The 12,918-nt window shown below is 63.3% G+C and overlaps 2 non-coding genes across 2 annotated transcripts; both read left to right on the top strand.

The window, feature by feature from the left end:
- The first annotated feature begins 262 nt into the window (after window positions 1–262).
- Window positions 263–381, top strand: LOC131869537 (5S ribosomal RNA). Its single transcript, XR_009367919.1, has one exon. It is a non-coding gene; the product is annotated as a 5S ribosomal RNA (ribosomal RNA).
- Window positions 382–8,205: 7,824 nt separating this feature from the next.
- On the top strand, window positions 8,206–8,324 carry LOC131869567 (5S ribosomal RNA). Its single transcript, XR_009367949.1, has one exon. It is a non-coding gene; the product is annotated as a 5S ribosomal RNA (ribosomal RNA).
- The last annotated feature ends 4,594 nt before the right edge of the window (window positions 8,325–12,918 follow it).

Genomic DNA, 12,918 nt, shown 5'->3' with positions numbered 1-12,918 from the left:
TGCGCCCGAGGTGGTGTGTGGGCACCGCGTTGCAGACGGGACACTGCACGCACACGACGCCCCCTCCAGGTGCACGCACGTAGGCCGGGCCGGGTGCACACCCGACGCCCTAGCAAGGTGCGCGCACCCGGGCAGGGCTCACACTTGGCGAACGGGGCGCACTTCGCGAGGGAGGGTGTGCACCTCGACGGGGGTGGGTGGCCGGGGTGGATTCGCACGTGGGTCGCGGTTTGCTAAGTACACACTGCGACAAGCTCATAACGGGTGCGATCATACCAGCATTAGTGCACCGGATCCCATCAGAACTCCGCAGTTAAGCGCGCTTGGGCCGGAGTAGTACTGGGATGGGTGACCTCCCGGGAAGTCCCGGTGTTGCACCCTTTTTTAGTTTTTCGCCGGGCGTCGCAATGCTATTTGAATAAACCTTTTGCCCGTTTGCGTTCTCGTCGGGGCCGGGCCGGGCCGGGGTGCGCTGCCCGCACTACCGCGCGCGCGGGGGGCGACACCGAGCGCGCACCCGAGGCACCCCGAGCACACAGGCCACGGTGCAACCCGGGCGTTGTGCGCGCACCCCGGTGCGCCCGAGGTGCTGCGCGCGCACCCAGGTGAAATCGGTGTGCACCTCGGCCAGTGCGCGCTCGGTCGAGTCGCGCACGTTGGCCAAGGTGCACGGTGATGTTTCTTACTCTAAGGTTCCGCACCAGACGCCCGGGACAGGTGAGCGAAGCTGGGCGGGGCCGGGTGCGCGGCCGGGGCAGGTGCACGCAGCTGGAGAGAGCTTTGGAGCACACTTCGGAGCGCACCAATGATGCGCTCCATTCAAAAGTTTCCTGAAAAGGCAAAAAAAGTTGAGATTATAGAATTTCCCACTTGAGAGATTGTAAAAAAAAAAAATTTAAAATGAAGGAAACGCGGGTGCCAAGGTGTGCGCAGCCCAGCCAAGGTGTGCGCACCAAGGCGCCCACCCTGGCGAAGGTGCACGCAAGGTGCGCACCCGAGGCAAACCGGACAATTAACCCAACTTTCGACTTCGCGCGCACCTTGGAGCGCACTTCGGAGCGCTCCTTGGTGCGCACCAATCTTGGGCACCTCGGAGTGCACCATGGCGCCCACCAAGGTGCGCACCCGGGGCAAACCGAGCTCCGACTTCGTGCGCACCTTGGAGCGCACGAAAGGTGCGCACCATGGCGCCCACCAAGGTGCGCAGCCCAGCCAAGGCGTGCGCATCAAGGTGCGCACCCTGGCGAAGGTGCGCACCCGGGGCAAACCGAGCTCCGACTTCGTGCGCACCTTGGAGCGCACAAAAGGTGCGCAACCCAGCCAAGGTGTGCGCACCCCGGTCAAACCGAGCTCCGAATCGTGCGCACCAGAGGTGCACGCCATCGTGCGCACCTTGGAGCACACTTCGGAGCCCTCCTTGGTGCGCGCCGATGTTGCGCACCTCGGAGCGCACCCGGGGAAAACAATGCAATTAACCCGACTTTCGACTTCGTGGGCACCTCGGAGCGCTCTCGGGTTCGCACCTCGGAGCACACCGAGGTGCGCACCTTTGATGCGCTGCCTTCACCAATTTCCAGAAAAGGCAAGAAAACATTGAGAAGGTGTGCGCACCGAGGTGCCCACCCTGGCGAAGGTGCACGCGAGGTGCGCACCCGGGGCAAACCGGGCTCCGACTTCGTGCACGCCGCACCTTGGAGCACACTTCGGAGCGCTCCTTGGTGCGCACCAGGGCGCGCAACCCAGCCGAGGTGCCCACCCCGGCGAAGGTGCACGCGAGGTGCGCACCCGGGGCAAACCGGGCTCCGACTTCGTGCACGCCATGGTGCCCACCGCGGCGAAGGTGCACGCGAGGTGCGCACCCGGGGCAAACCGGGCTCCGACTTCGTGCACGCCGCACCTTGGAGCACACTTCGGAGCGCTCCTTGGTGCGCACCATGGTGCCCACCAGGGCGCGCAACCCCGCCGAAGGTGCACGCGAGGTGCGCACCCGGGGCAAACCGGGCTCCGACTTCGTGCACGCCGCACCTTGGAGCACACTTCGGAGCGCTCCTTGGTGCGCACCATGGTGCCCACCAGGGCGCGCAACCCCGCCGAAGGTGCACGCGAGGTGCGCACCCGGGGCAAACCGGGCTCCGACTTCGTGCACGCCATGGTGCGCACCGCGGCGAAGGTGCGCACCCGGGGCAAACCGGGCTCCGACTTCGTGCACGCCGCACCTTGGAGCACACTTCGGAGCGCTCCTTGGTGCGCACCAGGGCGCGCAACCCAGCCGAGGTGCCCACCCCGGCGAAGGTGCACGCGAGGTGCGTACCCGGGGCAAACCGGGCTCCGACTTCGTGCACGCCGCACCTTGGAGCACACTTCGGAGCGCTCCTTGGTGCGCACCATGGTGCCCACCAGGCCGCGCAACCCAGCCAAGGTGTGCGCACCAAGGTGCACGCGAGGTGCGCACCCGGGGCAAACCGGGGTCCGACTTCGTGCACGCCGCACCTTGGAGCACACATCGGGGCGCTCCCGGGTTCGCACCGGCGTTGCGCACCGTGGTGGGCACCTCGGAGCACACCAAGGTGGGCAGCGAGGTGCGCACCTTTGATGCGATGCCTTCACTAATTTCCATAAAAGGCAAAAAAAAAACGAGATTTTAAAATTTCCGTTTTGAAAGATAGTGAGAAAAAGGGAATGCTGGTGCCATCTTGAGCCCGCCCTGGTGCGCAGCCCAGCCAAGGTGTGCGCACCAAGGTGCCCACCCTGGCGAAGGTGCGCGCTCCGGGCAATTAATCCAACTTCCAACTTCGCGCGCGCCAGGGTGGGAGCGCACCCAACAACCGGGCCTGGGAAGAGCCAATGCGAGAAACCCCACCAAACGCTCTGACAAAAAAAGAGGGGGCGCTCCAGTAACCCCGCTTCGGAGCGCACCCTGGGCAAACCCAGCCAAGGTGCCCACCCCGGCCAAGGTGCAGGCGAGGTGCGCACCCGGGGCAAACCGGGCTCCGACAACGTGCACGCCGCACCTTGGAGCACACTTCGTAGCGCTCCCGGGTGCGCACCTCAGAGCACACCAAGGTGGGCAGCGAGGTGCGCACCTTTGATGCGCTGCCTTCACTAATTTCCAGAAAAGGCAAAAAAAAAAGGAGATTTTAAAATTTCCGTTTTGAAAGATAGTGAAAAAAACGGAACGCGCGTGCCATCTTGAGCCCGCCCTGGTGCGCAGCCCAGGTAAGGTGCCCACCCTGGCAAAGGTGCGCACCCGGGCAATTAACCCTACTTCCGACTTCGTGCGCGCCAGGGTGGCAACCGGGCCTCGGAAGAGCCAATGCGAGAAACCCCACCAAACGCTCCGACAAAAAAAGAGGCGGCGCTCCAATAACCCCGCTTCGGAGCGCAGCCGGGGCAAACCCAGCCAAGGTGCCCACCCCGACGAAGGTGCACGCGAGGTGCGCACCCGGGGCAAACCGGGCTCCGACAACGTGCACGCAGCACCTTGGAGCACACTTCGAAGCACTCCCGGGTGCCCACCGGCGTTGCGCACCGTGGTGGGCAGCGAGGTGCGCACCTTTGATGCGCTGCCTTCACTAATTTCCAGAAAAAGGCAAAAAAAAATGAGATTTTAAAATTTCCGTTTTGAAAGATAGTGAAAAAAAAGGAACGCGGGTGCCATCTTGAGCCCGCCCTGGTGCGCAGCCCAGGCAAGGCATGCGCACCAAGGTGCCCACCCGAGGTGCACACCCGGGGCAAACCGGGCTCCGACTTCGTGCAGGCCGCACCTTGGAGCACACTTCGGAGCGCTCCTTGGTGCGCACCATGGTGCCCACCAGGGCGCGCAACCCAGCCAAGGTCTGCACACCAAGGTGCCCACCCCGGCGAAGGTGCACGCGAGGTGCGCACCCGGGGCAAACCGGGCTCCGACTTCGTGCACGCCATGGTGCCCACCGCGGCGAAGGTGCACGCGAGGTGCGCACCCGGGGCAAACCGGGCTCCGACTTCGTGCACGCCGCACCTTGGAGCACACTTCGGAGCGCTCCTTGGTGCGCACCATGGTGCCCACCAGGGCGCGCAACCCAGCCAAGGTGTGCGCACCAAGGTGCACGCGAGGTGCGCACCCGGGGCAAACCGGGGTCCGACTTCGTGCACGCCGCACCTTGGAGCACACATCGGAGCGCTCCCAGGTTCGCACCAGCGTTGCGCACCTTTGATGCGCTGCCTTCACTAATTTCAAGAAAAGGCAAAAAAAAACGAGATTTTAAAATTTCCGTTCTGAAAGATAGTGAAAAAAACGGAACGCGGGTGCCATCTTGAGCCCTTCCTGGTGCGCAGCCCAGGCAAGTTGTGCGCACCAAGGTGCCCACCCTGGCGGAGGTGCGCGCCCGGGGCAATCCGGGCTCCGACTTCGTGCACTGCATGGTGCCCACCAAGGCGCGCAACCCAGCCAAGGTGCCCACCGCAGCGAAGGTGCACGCGAGGTGCGCACCCGAGGTGCACACCCGGGGCAAACCGGGCTCCGACTTCGTGCACGCCGCACCTTGGAGCACACTTCAGAGCGCTCCTTGGTGCGCACCAGGGCGCGCAACCCAGCCGAGGTGCCCACCCCGGCGAAGGTGCACGCGAGGTGCGCACCCGGGGCAAACCGGGCTCCGACTTCGTGCACGCCATGGTGCCCACCGCGGCGAAGGTGCGCACCCGGGGCAAACCGGGCTCCGACTTCGTGCACGCCGCACCTTGGAGCACACTTCGGAGCGCTCCTTGGTGCGCACCATGGTGCCCACCAGGCCGCGCAACCCAGCCAAGGTGTGCGCACCAAGGTGCACGCGAGGTGCGCACCCGGGGCAAACCGGGGTCCGACTTCGTGCACGCCGCACCTTGGAGCACACATCGGGGCGCTCCCGGGTTCGCACCGGCGTTGCGCACCGTGGTGGGCACCTCGGAGCACACCAAGGTGGGCAGCGAGGTGCGCACCTTTGATGCGATGCCTTCACTAATTTCCATAAAAGGCAAAAAAAAAACGAGATTTTAAAATTTCCGTTTTGAAAGATAGTGAGAAAAAGGGAATGCTGGTGCCATCTTGAGCCCGCCCTGGTGCGCAGCCCAGCCAAGGTTTGCGCACCAAGGTGCCCACCCTGGCGAAGGTGCGCGCCCGGGCAATTAACCCAACTTCCAACTTCGCGCGCGCCAGGGTGGGAGCGCACCCAACAACCGGGCCTGGGAAGAGCCAATGCGAGAAACCCCACCAAACTCTCTGACAAAAAAAGAGGGGGCGCTCCAGTAACCCCGCTTCGGAGCGCACCCTGGGCAAACCCAGCCAAGGTGCCCACCCCGGCCAAGGTGCAGGCGAGGTGCGCACCCGGGGCAAACCGGGCTCCGACAACGTGCACGCCGCACCTTGGAGCACACTTCGTAGCGCTCCCGGGTGCGCACCTCAGAGCACACCAAGGTGGGCAGCGAGGTGCGCACCTTTGATGCGCTGCCTTCACTAATTTCCAGAAAAGGCAAAAAAAAAAGGAGATTTTAAAATTTCCGTTTTGAAAGATAGTGAAAAAAACGGAACGCGCGTGCCATCTTGAGCCCGCCCTGGTGCGCAGCCCAGGTAAGGTGCCACCCTGGCAAAGGTGCGCACCCGGGCAATTAACCCTACTTCCGACTTCGTGCGCGCCAGGGTGGCAACCGGGCCTCGGAAGAGCCAATGCGAGAAACCCCACCAAACGCTCCGACAAAAAAAGAGGCGGCGCTCCAATAACCCCGCTTCGGAGCGCAGCCGGGGCAAACCAAGCCAAGGTGCCCACCCCGACGAAGGTGCACGCGAGGTGCGCACCCGGGGCAAACCGGGCTCCGACAACGTGCACGCAGCACCTTGGAGCACACTTCGAAGCACTCCCGGGTGCCCACCGGCGTTGCGCACCGTGGTGGGCAGCGAGGTGCGCACCTTTGATGCGCTGCCTTCACTAATTTCCAGAAAAAGGCAAAAAAAAATGAGATTTTAAAATTTCCGTTTTGAAAGATAGTGAAAAAAAAGGAACGCGGGTGCCATCTTGAGCCCGCCCTGGTGCGCAGCCCAGGCAAGGCATGCGCACCAAGGTGCCCACCCGAGGTGCACACCCGGGGCAAACCGGGCTCCGACTTCGTGCAGGCCGCACCTTGGAGCACACTTCGGAGCGCTCCTTGGTGCGCACCATGGTGCCCACCAGGGCGCACCCGAGGCAAACCGGGCTCCGACTTCGTGCACGCCGCACCTTGGAGCACACATCGGAGCGCTCCCAGGTTCGCACCAGCGTTGCGCACCTTTGATGCGCTGCCTTCACTAATTTCCAGAAAAGGCAAAAAAAAACGATATTTTAAAATTTCCGTTCTGAAAGATAGTGAAAAAAACGGAACGCGGGTGCCATCTTGAGCCCTTCCTGATGCGCAGCCCAGGCAAGTTGTGCGCACCAAGGTGCCCACCCTGGCGGAGGTGCGCGCCCGGGGCAAACCGGGCTCCGACTTCGTGCACTGCATGGTGCCCACCAAGGCGCGCAACCCAGCCAAGGTGCCCACCGCAGCGAAGGTGCACGCGAGGTGCGCACCCGAGGTGCACACCCGGGGCAAACCGGGCTCCGACTTCGTGCACGCCGCACCTTGGAGCACACTTCAGAGCGCTCCTTGGTACGCACCAGGGCGCGCAACCCAGCCAAGGTGCTCACCCCGGCGAAGGTGCACGCGAGGTGCGCACCCGGGGCAAACCGGGCTCGGACTTCGTGCACGCCGCACCTTGGAGCACACATCGGAGCGCTCCCGGGTTCGCACCAGCATTGCGCACCTTTGATGCGCTGCCTTCACTAATTTCCAGAAAAGGCAAAAAAAAGAAAAAAATGAGATTTTAAAATTTCCGTTTTGAAAGATAGTGAAAAAAACGGAACGCGGGTGCCATCTTGAGCCCGCCCTGGTGTGCAGCCCAGGCAAGTTGTGCGCACCAAGGCACCCACCCTGGCCAAGGTGGGTCACGGGGTGGGTCCTAGGGTGGGTAACGGGGTGGGTACTAAGGTGCGTGCCAAGGTGGGTCATAGGGTGGGTGCCAAGGTGGGCACCAGGGTGGGTGTGCACCAACCCTAGCCAGGGTAGGTCACGGGGTGGTTGTCGGGGTGGGCGTCAAGGAGCCAAGGTGGGTGGCAAGTAGCCAAGTTGCGTGCCAAGGTGGGTGTCGGGGTGGGTGCCAAGGATCCAAGGTGGGTGCCAAGGAACCAAGGTGGGTGTCTGGGTGGGTGCCGAGGTGGGAGCCAGGGTGGGTCCCAAGGTGAGTGCAAAGGTGGGTGCCAGGGTCAAGGTGAGTGCCAATGTGGGTTCCAAGGTGCCAGGGTCAGGGTGAGTGCCAATGTGGGTTCAAAGGTGCTAAGTTGGGTGCGAGGTTGGGTGCGAGGGTGGGTGGGTGCCAAGGTGTGCTAGGTGGAAGCCCGGGTGGGTCGGCATCCCATGGGTGTCGAGTTGGGTGCCTGATGGGTGCTTCTTGTCAAGTTTTAGTCGTCGGGACTCATTTCGAGCCTTAGAGGTCGTTTCTTGTCCGGTTGCCCTGTCTTCGACCTGGGAACCCAATTTTGGGTCCTCGGGTCCCATTTTTTTTTGTCTCGCATCCCACTTTTGGCCTGTGGCCTTTTCGGGGTCGATTCTCGTTTTGGGCATCAGAGCATGTTTCTTCTCCTAAAACCCAATATTTGTTTATTAAGTCTCGGAACACATTTTTGTTCTCGTGGACCCATCATGGGTCTTGGAACGCATTTGTGGTCCTTGGGTCCCCATTTTGCATCCCGAAACTTGTGTTTTGGTGCTTGATCCCTATTTTGGGTGCCCACCTTGCACCAAGTGCGCACCCGGGGCAAAACCGAGCGCCTTGGTGCACCGGGGCAAGATCGAGCGTGCACCCGAGGCGCCCCGAACATGCACCAAGGTGCACTCGGCCCACATGTGAGCGCAGGTCGTTGCGCCCGAGGTGGTGTGTGGGCACCGCGTTGCAGACGGGACACTGCACGCACACGACGCCCCCCTCCAGGTGCACGCACGTAGGCCGGGCCGGGTGCACACCCGACGCCCTAGCAAGGTGCGCGCACCCGGGCAGGGCTCACACTTGGCGAACGGGGCGCACTTCGCGAGGGAGGGTGTGCACCTCGACGGGGGTGGGTGGCCGGGGTGGATTCGCACGTGGGGTCGCGGTTTGCTAAGTACACACTGCGACAAGCTCATAACGGGTGCGATCATACCAGCATTAGTGCACCGGATCCCATCAGAACTCCGCAGTTAAGCGCGCTTGGGCCGGAGTAGTACTGGGATGGGTGACCTCCCGGGAAGTCCCGGTGTTGCACCCTTTTTTTAGTTTTTCGCCGGGGCGTCGCAATGCTATTTGAATAAACCTTTTGCCCGTTTGCGTTCTCGTCGGGCCGGGCCGGGCCGGGGTGCGCTGCCCGCACTACCGCGCGCGCGGGGGCGACACCGAGCGCGCACACCGAGGCGCCCCGAGCACACAGGCCACGGTGCAACCCGGGCGTTGTGCGCGCACCCCGGTGCGCCCGAGGTGCTGCGCGCGGCACCCAGGTGAAATCGGTGTGCACCTCGGCCAGTGCGCGCTTCGGTCGAGTCGCGCACGTTGGCCAAGGTGCACGGTGATGTTTCTTACTCTAAGGTTCCGCACCAGACGCCCGGGACAGGTGAGCGAAGCTGGGCGGGGCCGGGGTGCGCGGCCGGGGGCAGGTGCACGCAGCTGGAGAGAGCTTTGGAGCACACTTCGGAGCGCACCAATGATGCGCTCCATTCAAAAGTTTCCTGAAAAGGCAAAAAAAGTTGAGATTATAGAATTTCCCACTTGAGAGATTGTAAAAAAAAAAAATTTAAAATGAAGGAAACGCGGGTGCCAAGGGTGTGCGCAGCCCAGCCAAGGTGTGCGCACCAAGGCGCCCACCCTGGCGAAGGTGCACGCAAGGTGCGCACCCGAGGCAAACCGGACAATTAACCCAACTTTCGACTTCGCGCGCACCTTGGAGCGCACTTCGGAGCGCTCCTTGGTGCGCACCAATCTTGGGCACCTCGGAGTGCACCATGGCGCCCACCAAGGTGCGCACACCCGGGGCAAACCGAGCTCCGACTTCGTGCGCACCTTGGAGCGCACGAAAGGTGCGCACCATGGCGCCCACCAAGGTGCGCAGCCCAGCCAAGGCGTTGCGCATCAAGGTGCGCACCCTGGCGAAGGTGCGCACCCGGGGCAAAACCGAGCTCCGACTTCGTGCGCACCTTGGAGCGCACAAAAGGTGCGCAACCCAGCCAAGGTGTGCGCACCCCCGGTCAAACCGAGCTCCGAATCGTGCGCACCAGAGGTGCACGCCATCGTGCGCACCTTGGAGCACACTTCGGAGCCCTCCTTGGTGCGCGCCCGATGTTGCGCACCTCGGAGCGCACCCCGGGGAAAACAATGCAATTAACCCGACTTTCGACTTCGTGGGCACCTCGGAGCGCTCTCGGGTTCGCACCTCGGAGCACACCGAGGTGCGCACCTTTGATGCGCTGCCTTCACCAATTTCCAGAAAAGGCAAGAAAACATTGAGAAGGTGTGCGCACCGAGGTGCCCACCCTGGCGAAGGTGCACGCGAGGTGCGCACCCGGGGCAAACCGGGCTCCGACTTCGTGCACGCCGCACCTTGGAGCACACTTCGGAGCGCTCCTTGGTGCGCACCCAGGGCGCGCAACCCAGCCGAGGTGCCCACCCCGGCGAAGGTGCACGCGAGGTGCGCACCCGGGGCAAACCGGGCTCCGACTTCGTGCACGCCATGGTGCCCACCGCGGCGAAGGTGCACGCGAGGTGCGCACCCCGGGGCAAACCGGGCTCCGACTTCGTGCACCGCCGCACCTTGGAGCACACTTCGGAGCGCTCCTTGGTGCGCACCATGGTGCCCACCAGGGGCGCGCAACCCCGCCGAAGGTGCACGCGAGGTGCGCACCCCGGGGCAAACCGGGCTCCGACTTCGTGCACGCCGCACCTTGGAGCACACTTCGGAGCGCTCCTTGGTGCGCACCATGGTGCCCACCAGGGCGCGCAACCCCGCCGAAGGTGCACGCGAGGTGCGCACCCGGGGCAAACCGGGCTCCGACTTCGTGCACGCCGCACCTTGGAGCACACTTCGGAGCGCTCCTTGGTGCGCACCAGGGCGCGCAACCCAGCCGAGGTGCCCACCCCGGCGAAGGTGCGTACCCGGGGCAAACCGGGCTCCGACTTCGTGCACGCCGCACCTTGGAGCACACTTCGGAGCGCTCCTTGGTGCGCACCATGGTGCCCACCAGGCCGCGCAACCCAGCCAAGGTGTGCGCACCAAGGTGCACGCGAGGTGCGCACCCGGGGCAAACCGGGGTCCGACTTCGTGCACGCCGCACCTTGGAGCACACATCGGGCGCTCCCGGGTTCGCACCGGCGTTGCGCACCGTGGTGGGCACCTCGGAGCACACCAAGGTGGGCAGCGAGGTGCGCACCTTTGATGCGATGCCTTCACTAATTTCCATAAAAGGCAAAAAAAAAAACGAGATTTTAAAATTTCCGTTTTGAAAAGATAGTGAGAAAAAGGGAATGCTGGTGCCATCTTGAGCCCAGCCCTGGTGCGCAGCCCAGCCAAGGTGTGCGCACCAAGGTGCCCACCCTGGCGAAGGTGCGCGCACCGGGCAATTAACCCAACTTCCAACTTCGCGCGCGCCAGGGTGGGAGCGCACCCCAACAACCGGTGCCTGGGAAGAGCCAATGCGAGAAACCCCACCAAACGCTCTGACAAAAAAAGAGGGGGCGCTCCAGTAACCCCGCTTCGGAGCGCACCCTGGGCAAACCCAGCCAAGGTGCCCACACCCGGCCAAGGTGCAGGCGAGGTGCGCACCCGGGGCAAACCGGGCTCCGACAACGTGCACGCCGCACCTTGGAGCACACTTCGTAGCGCTCCCGGGTGCGCACCTCAGAGCACACCAAGGTGGGCAGCGAGGTGCGCACCTTTGATGCGCTGCCTTCACTAATTTCCAGAAAAGGCAAAAAAAAAAGGAGATTTTAAAATTTCCGTTTTGAAAGATAGTGAAAAAAACGGAACGCGCGTGCCATCTTGAGCCCGCCCTGGTGCGCAGCCCAGGTAAGGTGCCCACCCTGGCAAAGGTGCGCACCCGGGCAATTAACCCTACTTCCGACTTCGTGCGCGCCAGGGTGGCAACCGGGCCTCGGAAGAGCCAATGCGAGAAACCCCACCAAACGCTCCGACAAAAAAAGAGGCGGCGCTCCAATAACCCCGCTTCGGAGCGCAGCCGGGGCAAACCCAGCCAAGGTGCCCACCCCCGACGAAGGTGCACGCGAGGTGCGCACCCCGGGGCAAACCGGGCTCCGACAACGTGCACGCAGCACCTTGGAGCACACTTCGAAGCACTCCCCGGGTGCCCCACCGGCGTTGCGCACCGTGGTGGGCAGCGAGGTGCGCACCTTTGATGCGCTGCCTTCACTAATTTCCAGAAAAAGGCAAAAAAAAAATGAGATTTTAAAATTTCCGTTTTGAAAAGATAGTGAAAAAAAAAGGAACGCGGGTGCCATCTTGAGCCCGCCCTGGTGCGCAGCCCAGGCAAGGCATGCGCACCAAGGTGCCCACCCGAGGTGCACACCCGGGGGCAAACCGGGCTCCGACTTCGTGCAGGCCGCACCTTGGAGCACACTTCGGAGCGCTCCTTGGTGCGCACCATGGTGCCCACCAGGGCGCGCAACCCAGCCAAGGTCTGCACACCAAGGTGCCCCACCCCGGCGAAGGTGCACGCGAGGTGCGCACCCGGGGCAAACCGGGCTCCGACTTCGTGCACGCCATGGTGCCCACCGCGGCGAAGGTGCACGCGAGGTGCGCACCCGGGGCAAACCGGGCTCCGACTTCGTGCACGCCGCACCTTGGAGCACACTTCGGAGCGCTCCTTGGTGCGCACCATGGTGCCCACCAGGGCGCGCAACCCCAGCCAAGGTGTGCGCACCAAGGTGCACGCGAGGTGCGCACCCGGGGCAAAACCGGGGTCCGACTTCGTGCACGCCGCACCTTGGAGCACACATCGGAGCGCTCCCAGGTTCGCACCAGCGTTGCGCACCTTTGATGCGCTGCCTTCACTAATTTCCAGAAAAGGCAAAAAAAAACGAGATTTTAAAATTTCCGTTCTGAAAGATAGTGAAAAAAAACGGAACGCGGGTGCCATCTTGAGCCCTTCCTGGTGCGCAGCCCCAGGCAAGTTGTGCGCACCAAGGTGCCCACCCTGGCGGAGGTGCGCGCCCGGGGCAATCCGGGCTCCGACTTCGTGCACTGCATGGTGCCCACCAAGGCGCGCAACCCAGCCAAGGTGCCCACCGCAGCGAAGGTGCACGCGAGGTGCGCACCCGAGGTGCACACCCGGGGCAAACCGGGCTCCGACTTCGTGCACAGCCGCACCTTGGAGCACACTTCAGAGCGCTCCTTGGTGCGCACCAGGGCGCGCAACCCAACCAAGGTCTGCACACCAAGGTGCTCACACCCGGCGAAGGTGCACGCGAGGTGCGCACCCCGGGGCAAACCGGGCTCGGACTTCGTGCACGCCGCACCTTGGAGCACACATCGGAGCGCTCCCCGGGTTCGCACCAGCATTGCGCACCTTTGATGCGCTCCAATAACCCCACTTCGGAGCGCACCAGAAACCCCACTGGACGCTTGGGCAAAAATGTAATGCGCACCCCGAAGCCCCTACCCAGAAATCCCCAGTTCGGACATGGGAGCTGCAACGGTAAAAAGCCCTCACTAAACTCTCGGACGGAAAGGTGGCTCGAGGGTAATGCCCGAAACCCCACTTCCACTTCCGCTCTTCGGAGCCCCGCCTAGCACTTGGACGAAAAAAATGCGGCACATGGGTTGCCGAGCTTGGCACCTGGATGAGAAACCCCTCTTCGGA

The sequence above is a fragment of the Cryptomeria japonica genome, unplaced genomic scaffold, assembly GCF_030272615.1.
Source record: "Cryptomeria japonica unplaced genomic scaffold, Sugi_1.0 HiC_scaffold_251, whole genome shotgun sequence".
NCBI classification, from domain to species: domain Eukaryota; kingdom Viridiplantae; phylum Streptophyta; class Pinopsida; order Cupressales; family Cupressaceae; genus Cryptomeria; species Cryptomeria japonica.
This window is presented reverse-complemented; position numbering and strand designations above follow the sequence as displayed.